Source organism: Dermacentor variabilis, chromosome 10, assembly GCF_050947875.1.
Source record: "Dermacentor variabilis isolate Ectoservices chromosome 10, ASM5094787v1, whole genome shotgun sequence".
Taxonomy (NCBI): Eukaryota; Metazoa; Arthropoda; class Arachnida; order Ixodida; family Ixodidae; genus Dermacentor; species Dermacentor variabilis.
Genome location: NC_134577.1, coordinates 66551046 through 66567193, shown reverse-complemented (window position 1 = coordinate 66567193; position 16148 = coordinate 66551046). Strand labels below are relative to the sequence as shown.

Sequence of the window (16148 nt, the reverse complement as noted above, 5' to 3'; positions counted from 1 at the left end):
TTGTATGTAATGGCGTCCGTTCCGGGTGCGCTCGTCTTATTACTCTCGTCTATGGCCGTTAATAACTCCGTGATGGTGAACGGTTCATCCAATGCCGGATTTTCCGGTCCTCCGTACTCCTCCGGTATCGGAAATTGCCCTCTCTCCGTCTTGAGGTAGATCGCCTTGAGGTCTTCAATGAGTCTTTGGGCGTTGCCATCGTAAGCGTTCAGAACTTTGGTGAGGTTGCGGTTGGTTGCGGTCTTGCTGCTCAACGGGCCGATCAGGTGTCTGAGCAGGCACCAGGTCTTGCGCGCCGACAGCTTTCCCTGCAGCCCGTCGCACGTACCCATCCAGTTCTCTCGGCACAGCTTGGTTGCGTATTCAGCGATCTGTTTGTTGAGAAGCGCGATGCGTTTGACGAGCTTCTTGTTTCGTCGTTGACGCTTCCATCTTCGCGTGAGCGAGTGCCGCGCCTCCCACATGTGTGCTAGTTTGGCGTCGACGAAGGGCGTCTGCATCGTTGTCACAACTTCTTGAGTAAATCTGTCGAGCGCGATCTTTTGTTCTCGCGCCCATTGTGCCTACGTTTGATGTCTGCCCTCCTCCGCGTTTTCTCCGGAGGTCTCGTTTTCTTCGTCCGTGTGCCTGCGCATTCGGTCCCAGTCGGTGATCCGGGCTTTGCCGAGGGCTGCCCGGTACCTCGGTCCCTTGACCGTTACACTTATGATGCTGTGGTCGGAGCCCAGGTCTACGTCTTCGTTCCGCCAGGCCACTTCTAGGGAGCCCGCCATCCACGACAGGTCCGGGGTGGTGTCCCTGTTGACGCTGTTTCTCTTTCGGGTGACGAAGCCCGGTTCATTAAGGAGCGCCATTTCTTGGTCCTCCATTGCCTTTGCTAGAGCCTTGCCTCGTTTAGATTGGTATTTGTAACCGCATGTAGTGTGAGGGGCGTTGAAGTCGCCTAGGACCAGGAGCGGCCTGTTCCCTGCCAACCTCTTCGCCTGGCTCACTGTTGTTTCAAAGTCGTACTGCCTTTGTGACGGCCTGCAGTATGCGCTCATCACAAACAGGTTTCCGGCACTGCCAATAGTCCTTGTGTGAACCTCGACCAGCGTGTGTTCGCAGCCCTTTTGCGCCGTGAGGTGCTGGGTGGCTGCTATGTTGGTACGCACCAGTAACGCCGTCCCGCCTTCCGTCGGATCCGTGTAGGTCACGTAACCCGGGAGTCTGGGTGTGCCGTGTGTCTCTTGTAACGCGATCATGTCCGGTTTCTGGTGGAGCCCATCTATGTGAAGTTGTAACTCGGCTTCCTTGGTGCGGATGTCCCTGCAATTCCATTGGTAAATGATCGTTGTTTCCTCCCCGCGGATTTGCTTTTTACTGTTCGGCGTCTGCGCCATCTTCCTTTGACGTTATGATGCGACCGCGCCTGTACGCGATCGATTCCTTGATTTTATTGGCGCGTTCTTTCCTTAGCGCTGCGAACTTGTTCTTCAGGGTTATCGTCGCTGTCTTCGCCGCCAGTCGTTCGTGCTTGACTGACAGGATCTTTATTTGACCCTCGAAGACCTCTAACCTGGCATTCATATTGTCGAGATTCTCGTTAATTTGACTGATGGCTGCGAGTATCGCTGCCAGTTTGTCCTCTTGCGGTGGTTGCTGTTGTTGATGTGACGTCTGCGGTGCCGCTGCTGCCGTCTTGCAGTCAGCTGTGGTTTCAGCGTCCATCGCTTCTTGAACATACAATGCTTGTTGCATGGGCAGCGCCTCTCCTCTCCGCTCTTGGCGGGGCGAGAGGGGGTCCCTCCGCGGCACCTTGCGTTTCTCGTTGGCGTCCTCGCGCGCCGTGCTCGTTTTGGTTATTTTAGTAGCTGAGCTACCGCTAGCTAGCGCATCTATTTTACTCATGAGTGCTCTTATCTGCACATTCTGTTCCTGAATCTGGGCGTTTTGCCTTTCGATTAGTCTTTAAGTTCTGTACATTCGCCGCACTCTTGGCGTGTTGCGGCGTTTTGGCTAGAGGGGGGAGGTGGGGTAGGGTTGAGGGGTGGGAACTCTCTGTCGTTCCCTAGAGCGACGGAAGACCTGTTGGTCCAGCCCACCTTTTTCTCGGCGAGTATTCCTCGTTGGTTGGACTCGACCCGGGTTCTTGATCTGGTCCGGGACCTCGAACGCGATCCCCCGCGTCTTCCGCTCGAGCTACGACTGCCTCCTTTATTCCCCATCGTCTCCCAGCGGCAGCCATCCTTGGAGCCAGCCGATGGCGCCTGGTCGGCCCTGTTCGGGCCATCCCGGGAACGGGATCTCGATCGTTGGCGGCTTTGGTGGCTGCCCTTGCGGGCCGGCGTTCTCGAACGGCTCCGCGAAGGGGTGCTGCGTTGGGCACGGCCTGCAGGACCTCTATCTTCTTGGCTACTGTCGTCGATGGCCCGGCGCCGCTCCCAGCGCCTGCGCCGCACCACGTACGGCGTCTTGAACTTTGCCTTACAGGCGCGGTCGGCGGTGAGATGCCGCCGCACAGGCCGCACTTGGGCACGCGCACGTGCTCTTTGTCCGGGTTGGCGATGCCGCACCCCCGGCAGATGCGATTTTGGGGATTGGGGCACACGTCCATTCGGTGTCGGACGCGGTCGCACTGGTAGCAGACGTCGATCTGCTTGCGGTGCAGTGAACATTCAACGAGCACGTTCCCGTAACGCACGTAATTGGGAACCTTGGGTCCCTCGAAGGCGATCACCACGGATCTGGTCTTGCCAATCCGTTTCGCCTGCAACGCCGTCGGGTTGTGCTTGTGCACCACTAGGTCTTGAATTTCTTGGGCGGTGTCCTCTAGCGCGATGCCTCGTTTCACTCCTTTAACTGTTCCGTGAGGTGCCGATTCATAAGTGCTCACCTCGTGGGCCGTTCCTCGAATGTCGAAGCGTTTCACCATGGCGTACTTGTCGGCGTGCACCCTCTTCGAAGTACTCACGACGATTATGTTCTGTTGATGGTTTGGACAAATAATATCTTCTCTTGCTGCAATTGCATCGACTTGGGCCGCCCCAGTAATGGCTCGGCTGATTTCGACCCGGGCCACATCGCTCATTGAAGCCCGCCGCGTGGCCGCATTACGATCTTCATGTCTTCGCGCGGGAGGTCCGGCATTCTCGCGCCCTTGAGCAGCTTGCCCTTGTTTACTCGCTTCATCCTGTGAAGAAGGCTCGTGTCGGTGGTGCCATAGATGTCATCGCCACGTCTGTTGCTGACGTCAACTGCGGCTTCGGCGCCATCTTGGCTTGCGTGGCTCCTTTGCTTCAACTTCTCGCCGGCGGTTTTCCACCCCTCGGCTCTCGTGAATTGATCCGGCGAAATTTCTTCGCCATCGACCTCAATTCTCATAGCGGTCGACATATTGGGTCACTGTCCGCTTGCCAAATTAGCGATTGGTCGGTAATTGGCTGCGGCTCGATGCGGCCTGAGAGTAGGCCTACCGCTTCTCTCGGCCGAAGCCGAGGCCGGTGGGCGCTCATCGTGGGTTACAAGATCGGCTCTAATTACCGAAGAAATGGACGCCTACCTCGGAATTGGGTATCCCGGTGGTCCACGTAGGTTCATACATCCGATCGATGTACTTTCATGAAGATCCGATTTGAATAATCGGCGCAATTAGTGAAAATTCAGAGAGCTGACGTGGAACACGTTCATTCAGCAACGCTCATACCCCTCCGCTGTTGCATGAGCCGCGTCCTATCTTGCTGGATGTTGGTGTAGACAACGAAGGTCAGTGCCTCAGTGTTATTGCGGGACAATCTTGGGGCTAAGCAATCCTGTGTTACCCTGTGTCACGTGACAGTGGCTTCCCGTCAGTCTGTACCCTGCCTCCGGCAATAAAGGATGTAACATAATTGGCGACGAGGATCGAAAGTTAGGCCTGATTAGGGGTAGGGCTAGCCGAAAATGGCAGCTGCACTGGTCACGATTGGGGAATTCGTTCCGACGGAGGCGCCGTCTTGGCCCTTGTATTTGGAGCACCTCGAATTTTTCTTTCAAGCAAACGACATCGACGGTAACGAGAAGAAGCGAGCAACGCTCTGCATCGTTTGCGGCCCAGCAACGTATGCCATCATTCGTTCCCTTTGTTCTCCGGACGCGCCGTCGGCGGTGGCGTACGATGAGATCGTCAGGCGTCTCTCAAACCACTTCTCGCCGCGACTGTCGGTGACAGTACAGCGTTTCAAGTTTGGCACGCGTCAGCAGCAGCCCGGTGAGTCAATCGCCGACTACATCGCAGAACTGCGACGTCTCTCGGAACATTGTGATTTCGGTGCGTCGCTCGACGACATGTTGCGGGACCGACTGGTGTGCGGGGTGCGAAGCGAGGCTCTTCAGCGTCGGTTGCTGGCGGAGCCGGAGCTTACGTTTGCGACAGCTCGGGAGAAAGCCATTGCCATGGAATCTGCACAGCGACAGACTGAGCAAATTCGCGGCGGTGCCACATCGTTTGAAGTTTGCAGCGTGAGCGCGAAGCGTTTCGACCCATGTGTTACGAAGGTCTCTGCGCCAGTGACAGCCAAGGAGGGTACCCAGAAGCAGGCTGGTTCGCCTGGGAGCACAAGTGGATGTTTCCGCTGCAACGGTGCGCATTCGCCGAGCAGTTGCCCATTCATTAATGTGCAGTGCCACTTCTGCAAACAACGAGGGCACATAGTAAGAGCATGCAGGAGGAAGGCTACAGCTCGCGCTTCGGCTGCACCGAACTCTCCGAACGGAAAACGGGCCAATGGAGGCCGTCACAAGAATGCTGCGTCGGACGTATACGACGTGTTCGTACTGTCTGGTGAGGAGCCAGCCGTGAGAGTGGAAGTGCGCGTCAACGGAAGTCCCCTAGAGATGGAGGTGGACTCGGGTGCAGTGTGTTCAGTCATCAACGACCGGACTATGCGGAAGCTGCGAATATCGAAAAGGGCGTTGCGTCCAAGTAGCCTTCACCTCCGAGCTTACAATAACAAGGAACTACGAGTGTTGGGTGAACTGACCGTGACGGTGGAATTTAGGGGGCAGGAACATCGCCTGCGATTGGTGGTGGTTAAGGGTGCTAGTATCGGACTTATCGGTCGGGACAGGTTCAAGTCCTTGGGAATAAATCTGAGTGGCGTTCACAGTGTTTGCAAGCCGAGTAGAACTGGCAGAAAGGGGACAACGGCCTTGCTCAAGAAGTATTCTCCAGTCTTTGAGCCTGGACTTGGGACAAGTAAAGAGCCTCCTGTACGCATAGAGGTGAACCCGGCAGCTCCGCCGCGATTTCTGAAGCAACGGCAATTACCGTTTGCATTAAGTCCGAAGGTCGACGAAGCACTGGACAGGTTGGTGAGCCAAGGCATTTTCCAGCCTGTACGGCACTCGAAGTGGGCAACACCGGTCGTTCCAGTGGTCAAAAAAGATGGATCGATAAGGATCTGCGGGGACTACAAGAGCACCGTCAATCGTGTGGTGCAGTGGGAAACGTATCCTCTGCCAACACCAGAGCAGCTGTTTGCCAGGCTGGCAGGTTGCTCGAAGTTTTCAAAGCTAGACCTCGGACAAGCGTATCAACAGAAGACTGTTGATGAAGAAACAGCTGACTTGTTGACGGTTACAACACATCGGGGACTGTTCCGCGTAACCCGTCTTCAATTTTGCGTGGCAGTGGCAGTGGCTATTTTTCAGAAGTACATGGAAGAACGGTTGCATGGAATTGATGGTGTGCTGGTGTTCTTGGATGACATCTTGATCGGTGGAAGGGATGAGGCACAGCACTATGCTCGTTTGCAAGAGGTGCTCAAAAGATTCCACGAAGACGGTCTGCGACTGAAATTTGACAAATGTCAATTTTGTGTTGAGGAAGTGCGTTACTTGGGATTCATCGTGAACTCTGCAGGTGTGCAGCCGACAGAAGACAAGGTGCGTGCTATTCACGAGGCCCCGGAGCCAACATGCAAAAAGGAGCTTCAAGCCTTTTTGGGAGCGCTGAACTTTTACAACAAGTTTCTTAAAGGAGCAGCACATACCTTGGAGCCACTGTACCGGCTGTTGGACAAGGGTCGCGAGTGGCGTTGGACGGGAGCCGAGGCAGACGCATTTCGCCAGGCGAAATATCTGCTGCAATCATCGCATGTTCTTGTGCACTATGATGTCAACAGGCCCCTAGTGCTTGCCTGTGACGCTTCCCCGTATGGACTGGGTGCTGTGTTGAGTCATGTGGGGGAATATGGCAGCGAGAGACCGGTTGCATAGGCATCAAGGACTATGAGCGCGGCAGAACGGAAGTATGCCCAAACAGACCGAGAAGCGCTCGCCATTGGCTTTGGCGTTAAGAAATACCATCAGTTTCTGTATGGGAGGCATTTCAAAATTGTGACGGACCACAAACCCCTCTTAGGACTGTTGCACCATGCCAAGCCCATTCCTCAGGTGCTATCACCACGGATGCTGCGTTTGACCCTCATGTTATCAGCATATGACTATGAAATTGAGTATCGACCAGCAGAGAAGCTTTCCAATGCTGATGCATTCAGTCGTTTACCACTGAGGGCCAGTAAGGCGGAGGAAGAAGAGCAGCGTCTTTGGGAAGTAGGAATGCTAGAGATGGCACCAGAAGTAACATGGAACTCTAGGAAGGTGGCAAGTTTTACGTCAAGGGACAAGCTGTTGGCTAGAGTCTGCAATTGGGTGCAGCATGGGTGGCCAGAGGGCAAGCTACCGGAAGAGTTTGCAGCATTTGTGATCCGCAAGCATGAACTGTCGGTGTACCAAGGTTGTTTGCTGTGGGGCAGTCGTGTCATCATTTCAGAGCCAGCTCGACCATATATCATGGACATTCTTCACACAGCTCATCCAGGAATTGTCAAGATGAAGGGGCTCGCCAGAGGAGCCGTGTGGTGGCCAGGAATTGACAGAGATGTTGAGCAGAAAGTGAGGGACTGTGCACGTTGTCAAGAATCCAGGTCTGCTCCAGCAGCTGCAAAAATTCACCCTTGGGAATTCACCAAGCGTCCTTGGACAAGACTACATATCGATTTTGCTGGGCCATTCCAAGGCAACGTCTTCCTCATTGTGGTGGACTCTCGCTCGAAGTGGTTGGAAGTGTGCCGAATGACTTCCATGTCGGCAGCTGCAGTTTGTGCGAAGCTTCGTTTTCTTTTTGCTACCCATGGCATTCCAGAGACTGTTGTTTCGGATAATGGAACTGCATTTTGTTCGGAGGAATTCAGAGACTTCATGTGCCGAAATCAAATCCGACATGTGACCGTTGCCCCATATCACCCTTCTTCAAATGGTCAAGCTGAGCTGATGGTGCGCGAAACCAAGGAAGTACTCAAGCGCATGGTTGGAGGCAATATCGACACACGTCTGGCTAGGTTTTTAATGACCCAGCATATACTGCCTCATGCTACAACAGGCAAAAGCCCAGCCGAATCGCTAATGGGCAGAAAACTTTCAACTGTGTTAGAGCGTCTGCATCCTGACCTGCAGTCCAGTGTGCAGCAGAAACAGGAGCAGGTGATGCAGCGCCGTAACCAGGCAGTGCGAGTGTTTGAAGTGGGGGATCGAGTGTTTGTGCGCAACTATCTCTATGGGCCCAAGTGGTTGCCGGGCATTGTGGATTCTGTCACTGGACCAGTGTCGTACTTGGTCGTCACCAAGGATGGACGTTGGTGGAGACGCCAAGTTGACCAACTCAGAAGTCGTTCTGCCAGCTACGCATTGGACAGTTCCACTTCTGGAATGTGCGGGGAGGAGGAATCATTGGTTGCTTTCCCGGCAGGGTGTTCCGGAAGCGGCATTCCTTCAAGCCCAAAGGACCCTGGAAGACGGGACCAAAGAGAAATACGAGAGGGGGCTGCAACACCCAGTACCGAGCCTGTTTCCTGTGGTGAGGACAGTGAAGTAAGCGCATCCTGGGGCCAAAGAGAAATACGAGAGGAGGCTGCAACGCCCAGTGCCGAACCTGTTTCCTGTGGTGAGGACATTGAAATGAGCGCATCCCTTCAAGTCCAGCGACCACAGCGCCAACGCCGCCGTCCTGCGTATATGAAGGACTACGTGACGTAGGGGGGGAGGAGTGTTATAACGGGACAATCTTGGGGCTAAGCAACCTGTGTTACCCTGTGTCACGTGACGGTGGCTTCCCGTCAGTCTGTACCCTGCCTCCGGATATAAAGGATGTAACACTCAGGACTTGTCCCGTCGTTATTTATTGCGTCCGTGTCCTCTATGCGCAAGGCTGTACATACTTATAGCATACATCATCATCATCATCATCATCATCATCATCATCATCATCATCATCATCGTAATCATCATCGTCGTCGTCGTCATCATCATCAGCCTATTTTATGTCCACTGCAGGACGAAGGCCTCTTCCTCCGATCTCCAATTACCCATGTCCCGCGGCAATAGATTCCAACTTACGCCTGCCAATTTCTTAATTTCACCACTCCGCCTAGTCTTCTGCCATCCTCAACTGCGCTTTCCTTCTCTTGGCAGCGATTCTGTAACCCTAATGGGCCACTGTTTATATAACGTATACGTATTGTATACGTTTATACGTATATACGTTTATATACGTATTAGATGACCTGGCCATCTCTGTTTCTTTCTCTTAATGTCAATTACAATATCGGCCATCCCCGTTTGCTATCTGATGCACACCGCCCTTTACCTGTCTCTTAACGTTATGCCTAACATTCTTCTTTCCATGTCAGTAAGTTTCTGCATCATATGTCAGCACTGGTAGAAGGCGTTGAATTTACACCTTCCTTTTCAATGATAATGGTAATTTTCCAGTCAGGGTCTGACAATGTCTGCCGAGTGCGCTCCAACCCATTTCTGTTCTGTAAATTTCCTTCTCACGATCAGGGTCCCCAGTGAGTAATTGACCTAGGTAAACGTACTCCTTGACAAACACTAGAGGCTCACTGGCGATTCTGAACTCTTGTTCCCTTGCCAGGCTATTGATCATTAATTATCTTTGTTTTATGATAATGATCAATAGCTTGGCATACCAATATCATGGCATCCCAACAGACCGATATAGATGTACCTTACGGGAGAATAAATTTTGTACCCCCTGCTTCTCAGAAGATGCAGAAAACAAACAGCTCAGCAGATGCGTGAGGAACATGTCTAAAACACCAGAACAGGCGATCACGCACCGCAAGTTCAGCCAGTTCATCCCTTCTCCCGCAGTCTTCGCCAGAAGGCAGCAACCTGGTGTCGAGAGTGGTGCTGCGGCTGACACTCGCACTAGGAGGCTTTACAAAAATGTGGTCTATATATATACAGTGATTTATTATCCGCACTTTTCTGCCCTCTCTTTACCGCTCATGAACGTCGCTTGTCTAGGTAACCAGGCACTAGAAGTAATTCGCAAAATGTGTATTTCTCCTTATTGAAAAGCATTCCTTTATAAGCTTCCCATATGAAACTTTACGGTTTGCGTAATAACACTGTTTATTACGTGCAAGGCCGCCATCCTGTTTTGGTATATCCTTCGAATAACTCTAAAGAAGGACTCCAGCATAAATCCCCGCATTGTGCGATATCAGTGGCCAGCTCCTTGTGATGAAGTACTGTTTGATTTTTTTTAAGGTAATGTACATTTTCTGGAAAATGGGTGTGCCGCACCGTAACACTGAACGGACTATTTCTTCAAGATTGCTTTTTGTTCGAACGATTATCCATCTAAAGGATGTTAATGGTGAATCCATCTAAAAGATTTTTAGGATGAGTGTTGCACTTCACCAGGCCTGGTACCCCACCCTGGTGAGGTGCTTATCTTTACCAACCTTCTAGTAAAACATCTCGTTTTGTGGAACTCACAGGTAATCTGAACAGCGTGTTTTATGGCGGTCCTTGAGTGTGTGCTTTGGGCCTGTGACAGTGAACGTCACTGTCACAGTTTGCATATGTGGATCATGTGCATCATGTTTGCATATGTGTTTGCACAGTTTGCATATAAGTCATGAGTTTGCATGTGTGGTTATTGCAGCATCGCGTCATAGGGTCTGTAATTCTGAGGGTTGATAGTTTTTTTGTAAGGGAACATATTACTTGGTCATGAGAATTTGCGCACGTTAATAAATAAGATGAAAGAGAAAAAACGTTGCCCGATAGTTATATGGTTAGCGCGCTCAACTCCGAAATGAACAGTGCTTCATGGCATTGATTTTATATCCTATTAGAGGCGGTTGCGTAGAATTTTTATTTTCTTCACGCCGCGGGGGCAGCGGCGAAGCTTGGAATGGCCAGGTGGCCTGGTTAAGAAATCATCGCCATGTGTCGTCTGTGATGACGATGGTCGTCGGCAGCGTAAAAGAATGGACAAATCGGATGGGCGGACACAAGGCAAAGCAATTTTCTAGTACTTAATTGCTGTTACATTAAAACACCGGATCGACTTCAGCCGCGAGATTAGAATCGTCGAGTGTGCTCGCCACTGCCGCTGCGATTTGAGTGCCACTAGCCTTCTTGTGCCGAGGTTTGTCCAATTAAGAGTTACAACTTAAACTCGGTTTTCACCGTGTTTCTAGTTCTTTACGTGCCTATACAAAGTTACAGTACTATTAAAACTGAAGACAACTTCGAAGCGATTAGAAAGTTTTCAATACGCAACGGTTTTGCGGGTTCTGGTTTACTCGCCGTCTTAAGATACTAAGCAACAGGAAAACGACAAAGCATGTCTTGTGCTGCTAAGGTCAAACCAGCTTGAGGCGCGTCGGCGCATCGTCCTGCAACGATCCCCGCCGAGTGGACAAGAATTGTTGCAGTTTCCGCCAGAATGCCCCACATAAATAATCTGACCTCGGCTGATTTCGAGGATCGCCAACGGCGCCGATATCAAGACAAAACGTCTCACAGAAAGATGCTTAACGCGCGTTGACGTCTCGTGCTGCAACAATTCGCGCAATGCTTCACGTTACCTAGATGTCAAGTATGGTTACGTCTGCCAAATCTTTTACCGCTGGTGACCGAACTTAGAGTGCAATTGTATCTACTCACTTGTTGATAGAAATGCGACCACCACTTATGTCAAGCGACATATGCGGAATGTTTCACAGTACGGTGTAAATCCACCAGAGCGTAGCTCTGGACCTTGGTTATAATTGGCATGTGAAGTGTCGCACCCCATCCCATTCTTATTCTTCTGATTATTTCGGATCATGAGACTGAAATAATCAGAAGAATAAGAATGGGATGGGGTGCGTTTGGCAGGCATTCTCAGATCATGAACAGCAGGTTGCCATTATCCCTCAAGAGAAAAGTGTATGATAGCTGTGTCTTACCAGAACTCACCTACGGGGCAGAAACCTGGAGGCTTACGAAAAGGGTTCTACTCAAATTGAGGACGACACAACGAGCTATGGAAAGAAGAATGATAGGTGTTACGTTAAGGGATAAGAAAAGAGCAGATTGGGTGAGTGAACAAACGCGAGTTAATGATATCTTAGTTGAAATCAAGAAAAAGCAATGGACATGGGCAGGACACGTAATGAGGAGGGAAGATAACGGATGGTCATTAAGAGTTACGGAATGGATTCCAAGGGAAGGAAAGCGTAGCAGAGGGCGGCAGAAAGTTAGGTGGGCGGATGAAATTGCAGGGACAACATGGCCACAATTAGCACATGACCGGGGTAGTTGGAGAAGTATGGGAGAGGCCTTTGCCCTGCAGTGGGCATAACCAGGCTGATGATGATGATGATGAAGTGTCGCTGGAAGTGGGTCACAAGTACTCGTATTAATCGCCGTAATATAAATTGGAGTACTCCTTTTCTGAAGGTGTATCAGTAAACGTGTCGTTACAACAATCGGGCCAAAAGGATATAATTCCCACACAACGGACATCCATGTCCGCCGTTTGTGGGCGCCTGAATGGGACGAAAATAATAAAGAAAAAGTCTGGCAGAAACCATCGACGATGATAGTCAGTGATAGCCTGTTTGCGCAACCTGCCCCGTTTTCCTAGATTGGAATTATACAAAGTGGATGTTTCTTACCCTTCCTGGATGGTAACATGTCCTAAAGTAGAATCATCGGTCGGCGGGATTACATCTAAGAGAGACATGTTCGTAGCAGCTGCATAACAACTGGCACTCTCTCAAATTTAATCCTTATATCTCCAGTACATCCACGTTTATAAAGATGGTTCGTGTGATAGAAATTCCTCGACTTCAGCATTCGCCATTCCACATTTAGCGCTAGAGTAAACATTTAAATTATGCGAGAGACATCTTCCACCGTGGCAGAACTGTTTGCAATCCTGTGTGCTTTGCGTTTCCTAACATCAGAAAAACATTCTCAAACATGGTTTATCTTAGCGATTCACAAGACGCTGTAACATTACTACAGAGCAATAAGAAACATTCTTTGAACATTTTGCTATTGTATCAGACACTCAAAGAACTTACAAAAGCAAGCGCAATAAACCAGGTAATGGCACTTCATGGATACCTGGGCACTGCTATATTCCTGGTAATACTGCAGCGGACGCAGCTGCGAATAGGGCGCACAATAACGCAGAGGCAAGCAATCTTCCCCTATTGCGTAGTGAAGTCCGTCTGCTCCTAAGACCGATTTCTTGTCGCTTGAGCAAAACTACCTGGTTTGATCAGCAAACTAAAAACTCGGAGTTACACTTTATAGACACATGTATAAGCTTATCAATGCCGGAATATCTAAGAGACAACAGAAAATTTGGAAGATTGGCACACCGCCTGCGTCTTGGTACTGCATTTACGAAACACTTCTTGTACAGGATAAAACGTGTCTCTAGTCCGCAGTGTTCTTGGGGCCATCCAGACGAAGATGTGCATCATCTTCTCCTCGAGTGCACGAAATACGATCCACAAAGAAGAATGCTGCAAGCAAATTTGTTGATATTACACAGAAGACCATTGACTCTAAAAAAGATACTTGGTCCATCGCCAACTGCGGGCCTTCAAAAAAGAGCACTTCTTGTTTTGAAAAAGTTTTTCGAGGACACCAACTTTTTGTATGAATAATAAATAATGCGTTATATTAGCGAATCCCCAAGCCATATCGTAATACCACATTGGTCTCTGAAAAATCACTGAAGTGCCTTTTTCTTTTTACTGCTGTTCCTTCTTTTGCCAGCTGAGGGAGTACCTTCGAGAAAACGAAATTAACAGTCTAACGTTTTATCATCATCTATTTATTTATGGTGCCGAACTGGCGGCTATTTCTCGCGCATAGATGCGGCTACCAATATACACCACGTGTTTTTTAGACCCTACATCTTTCTCAGAAATTGTGATCCTAGATCTGGACTGCTTCAAGACGTGGGCGTTACTTAAGATCGAAATGCATAATTCGCCAATTTGCATGATTTCTATAACTAAAATTCTTCTAAATTGCCTTATGGCATATATTGCAACATAGCAATTGTAGCAGGTTAGCTTGCAAGACATATTTAGCTGAATAGAATACTCAGTATATTGAAGGGGTGCACGGTAGCGCTATTAAAAGACGGGACAAAAGAAAACACACAGGGGACACACACAGCGCTGTGTGTGTCCCTGTGTGTCTTCTTTTTTCCCGTCCTTTAATCGCGTTACCGCACACCTCTTCAAGATGCATTACCGACAAGCCGACATCGCAACCCTCGTGATCTCAGTATATCACTGTTTTCGACATGTGCGCTGTCTAAGTGATAAAAATGTACTGTAGCAAAACGCCATTTTATTCACTGAACCACAGGAATATTACCGGAACAAAAAGTATTTCCTCGCGCGCTTTGGGATTAAATACCTCGAAACTGGTATCATCCTTAGATACGCCTTGTGAAATGATAGGCTACAATCCGTAAATTGCAAGATGGCCGTACAGCAATCAATTGAAAATCTAATTAGTAAAGCTTTCGTTAAATGCTCAATTAAGCGTTTCTATTTTTTGTTCAACTAATACCCTCCTTTTCGAGTAATTCAGCTCAGCGACGAGAAATGTGCTACCTGACGCCAGCCATTTCTACAAATGTTGCGCAGTCTTGAAAAGAAACAGCCGGCCTAGCTCGATGTGTGTTTGAAGGAATTATAGACGTGGTGATTGGTTGCATAGAAACTGCACTGCGCTGTAAAATTAAGAAAATGTTTGAAGGAGATCCAGCCTCTAGTTGAAGTTTATGAAAGGAAATGTATTGCTTGGTGAGTTGGCGTTGGGGGAATGGAGTGCGTGAACCGCATAATTTAATGGGAGGGCTGTGCGTGAGCGACATTTCGTTCGATTGACGTCAACTAAAGGTTCAGTCGCCTTCCGAGTTTTTTTTTTTTTTGAGTATGTATATAGTGACGTGTGGCACTCTTTGCACGTTTATTTTCTGGTTTTTGAAAGTTCGCTTCGGCGCTAGTCTTATTCCTTGCCGCTCCCCCGATGTACTGGAATTTCCCCGGCGCCTGCGCGGTGTAGCAGAGATGTAGTTGAGCGCGATGTACTAGTAGAAACACGGTCACTCTACGATGCAGTGCTCCTCCACGTGCTGAAGGCGGAGTCAGTGGGCACGACACTGTGTCGCGTCACCCCTCATGTGAGGGGAGCAGGAGAATCGTCGAACTGCTGTGCCTCCGGGATCGGCGCGCATTTTAAAGCGAAAGCTTTACTGGCCGCGAACTTGCGATTTCACCGTGGCGGTGCTCAGAGGAGGCACATGACGTCACACTGCGTTCCTCATCACACCGCGTTCCTCGTCGTTGCATTCACCTCCGCTCGCTTCGCCAGCGGCGTCGCATGCCTCATAATATGTCGGAGGATTGAAAAGGAGAGCTGGCGTGCGCCGCAGCCACAGTTGAGGCGGCAGTTTGGGCGGCGACAATTGTTATGAGCAGGATGAGGCCTGGAATCGACATCGAAACAAGATGAAGAGGAAACGAGTCGCCGAGGAAACAGACGAACAGTGCGCCGAACGACTGGCTAAACGCCGCAACATATCTAGACAACCAGGCTAACCTGGACTTGCAATCAAGGTTTACCAAGGCTAAGCATGCTATTCCTTAGCTTTCGCTGCGTATATCCTGGCATAGCCGAGCTAAGCCACTGCCAATTTCTTAAAGCGAAGCTTTGTTTGCCTTTTCCTTCGACTTTCCCGCTGCTGCTGCTGCTGCGGCTGCTTGCAACTTGCCTTGACTTTTTTTTTTGTAGGAAGAAAAGTCTCGATGTTTTCTTTTGTTCTCGTAACCCGTAACAATGTGCAATAAGTAATGCGATACGCCAAAGAACAGGATAAATTTGTACTTTGAGTTTTACGGGGAGGAGTTGTTGGCAACGAGAAAGGGCGCCTCGTACTTGAACGTTTTCTGTACGTGCTACCTGCCTGCACTTCCGAGCTAAGATGTGACCTGAAAAGCGCTCCAAGAATTTTGTGGACCTCGACGATTTCGATACATTTGATTGTCATATTTGACGACATACTGTGGCGTATAAATTTTGTCTCTGGAAAATAAATCCTTTTCCTCAGATTGATATTGATACAGTTTGACATTTACCATAAGAAGGGTTTTGAAGAATAGTATTACATTTTAATTTGAGGTCATTTGTATCAAGACCGGAAATTACTAAACTGCTGCCATCCGCGTATATAACAAGTTTTACTGTTTGGTCAATGTGAAAGGCATCATTGATAGGCTTTTAAAAGCGGGGGCCCAGTATACTTCCGTGAGGCACTCCATATAACACTGTTAGAAATCCCTATTAGTTATTCTTCAGGAAAACTGACCATCTGCTGTTAAACAAGTGGAATCATAGTAATTCAAGAGGCTTGCCATGAAAGTTGGTATGGTAATTCGTCGGGATTCAGACTCTAAAGCTTTAGTAAAATCATTATGCAGGCCCTAGTGAAAATATTACTTTGAAAATTTTTCGGTATTGCTTATTTTATAGTTAATAGAGCTGATTCCGAAGAACGACCCTTTATGAGTCCGAACTTTGTACACAAAATTCATAGTTTGGCTTGAAAACATCCTCTGCAATAAATTGCGTAGTCAAACACTCCAGAGCATCTGTACTTAACATTTACGAGCAGCGCAAAATTTTTCAAGCATCCGTTGCATTACTACAAAGCCACCGAGATATAGGTTAGCAAAAATAGTTGCACTACTATGGAAAGTTTATTTGCGAGGATAAATGCGTGAGGATCA

At 49.3% G+C, this 16148-nt stretch overlaps 1 long non-coding RNA gene across 1 annotated transcript in view; it reads left to right on the top strand.

Annotated features, from left to right (window-relative positions):
• LOC142559601 (uncharacterized) overlaps positions 1-16148 on the top strand; it is a 227424-nt gene that overhangs the window by 177106 nt on the left and 34170 nt on the right. The gene's annotated exons all lie outside the window — the stretch shown is intronic.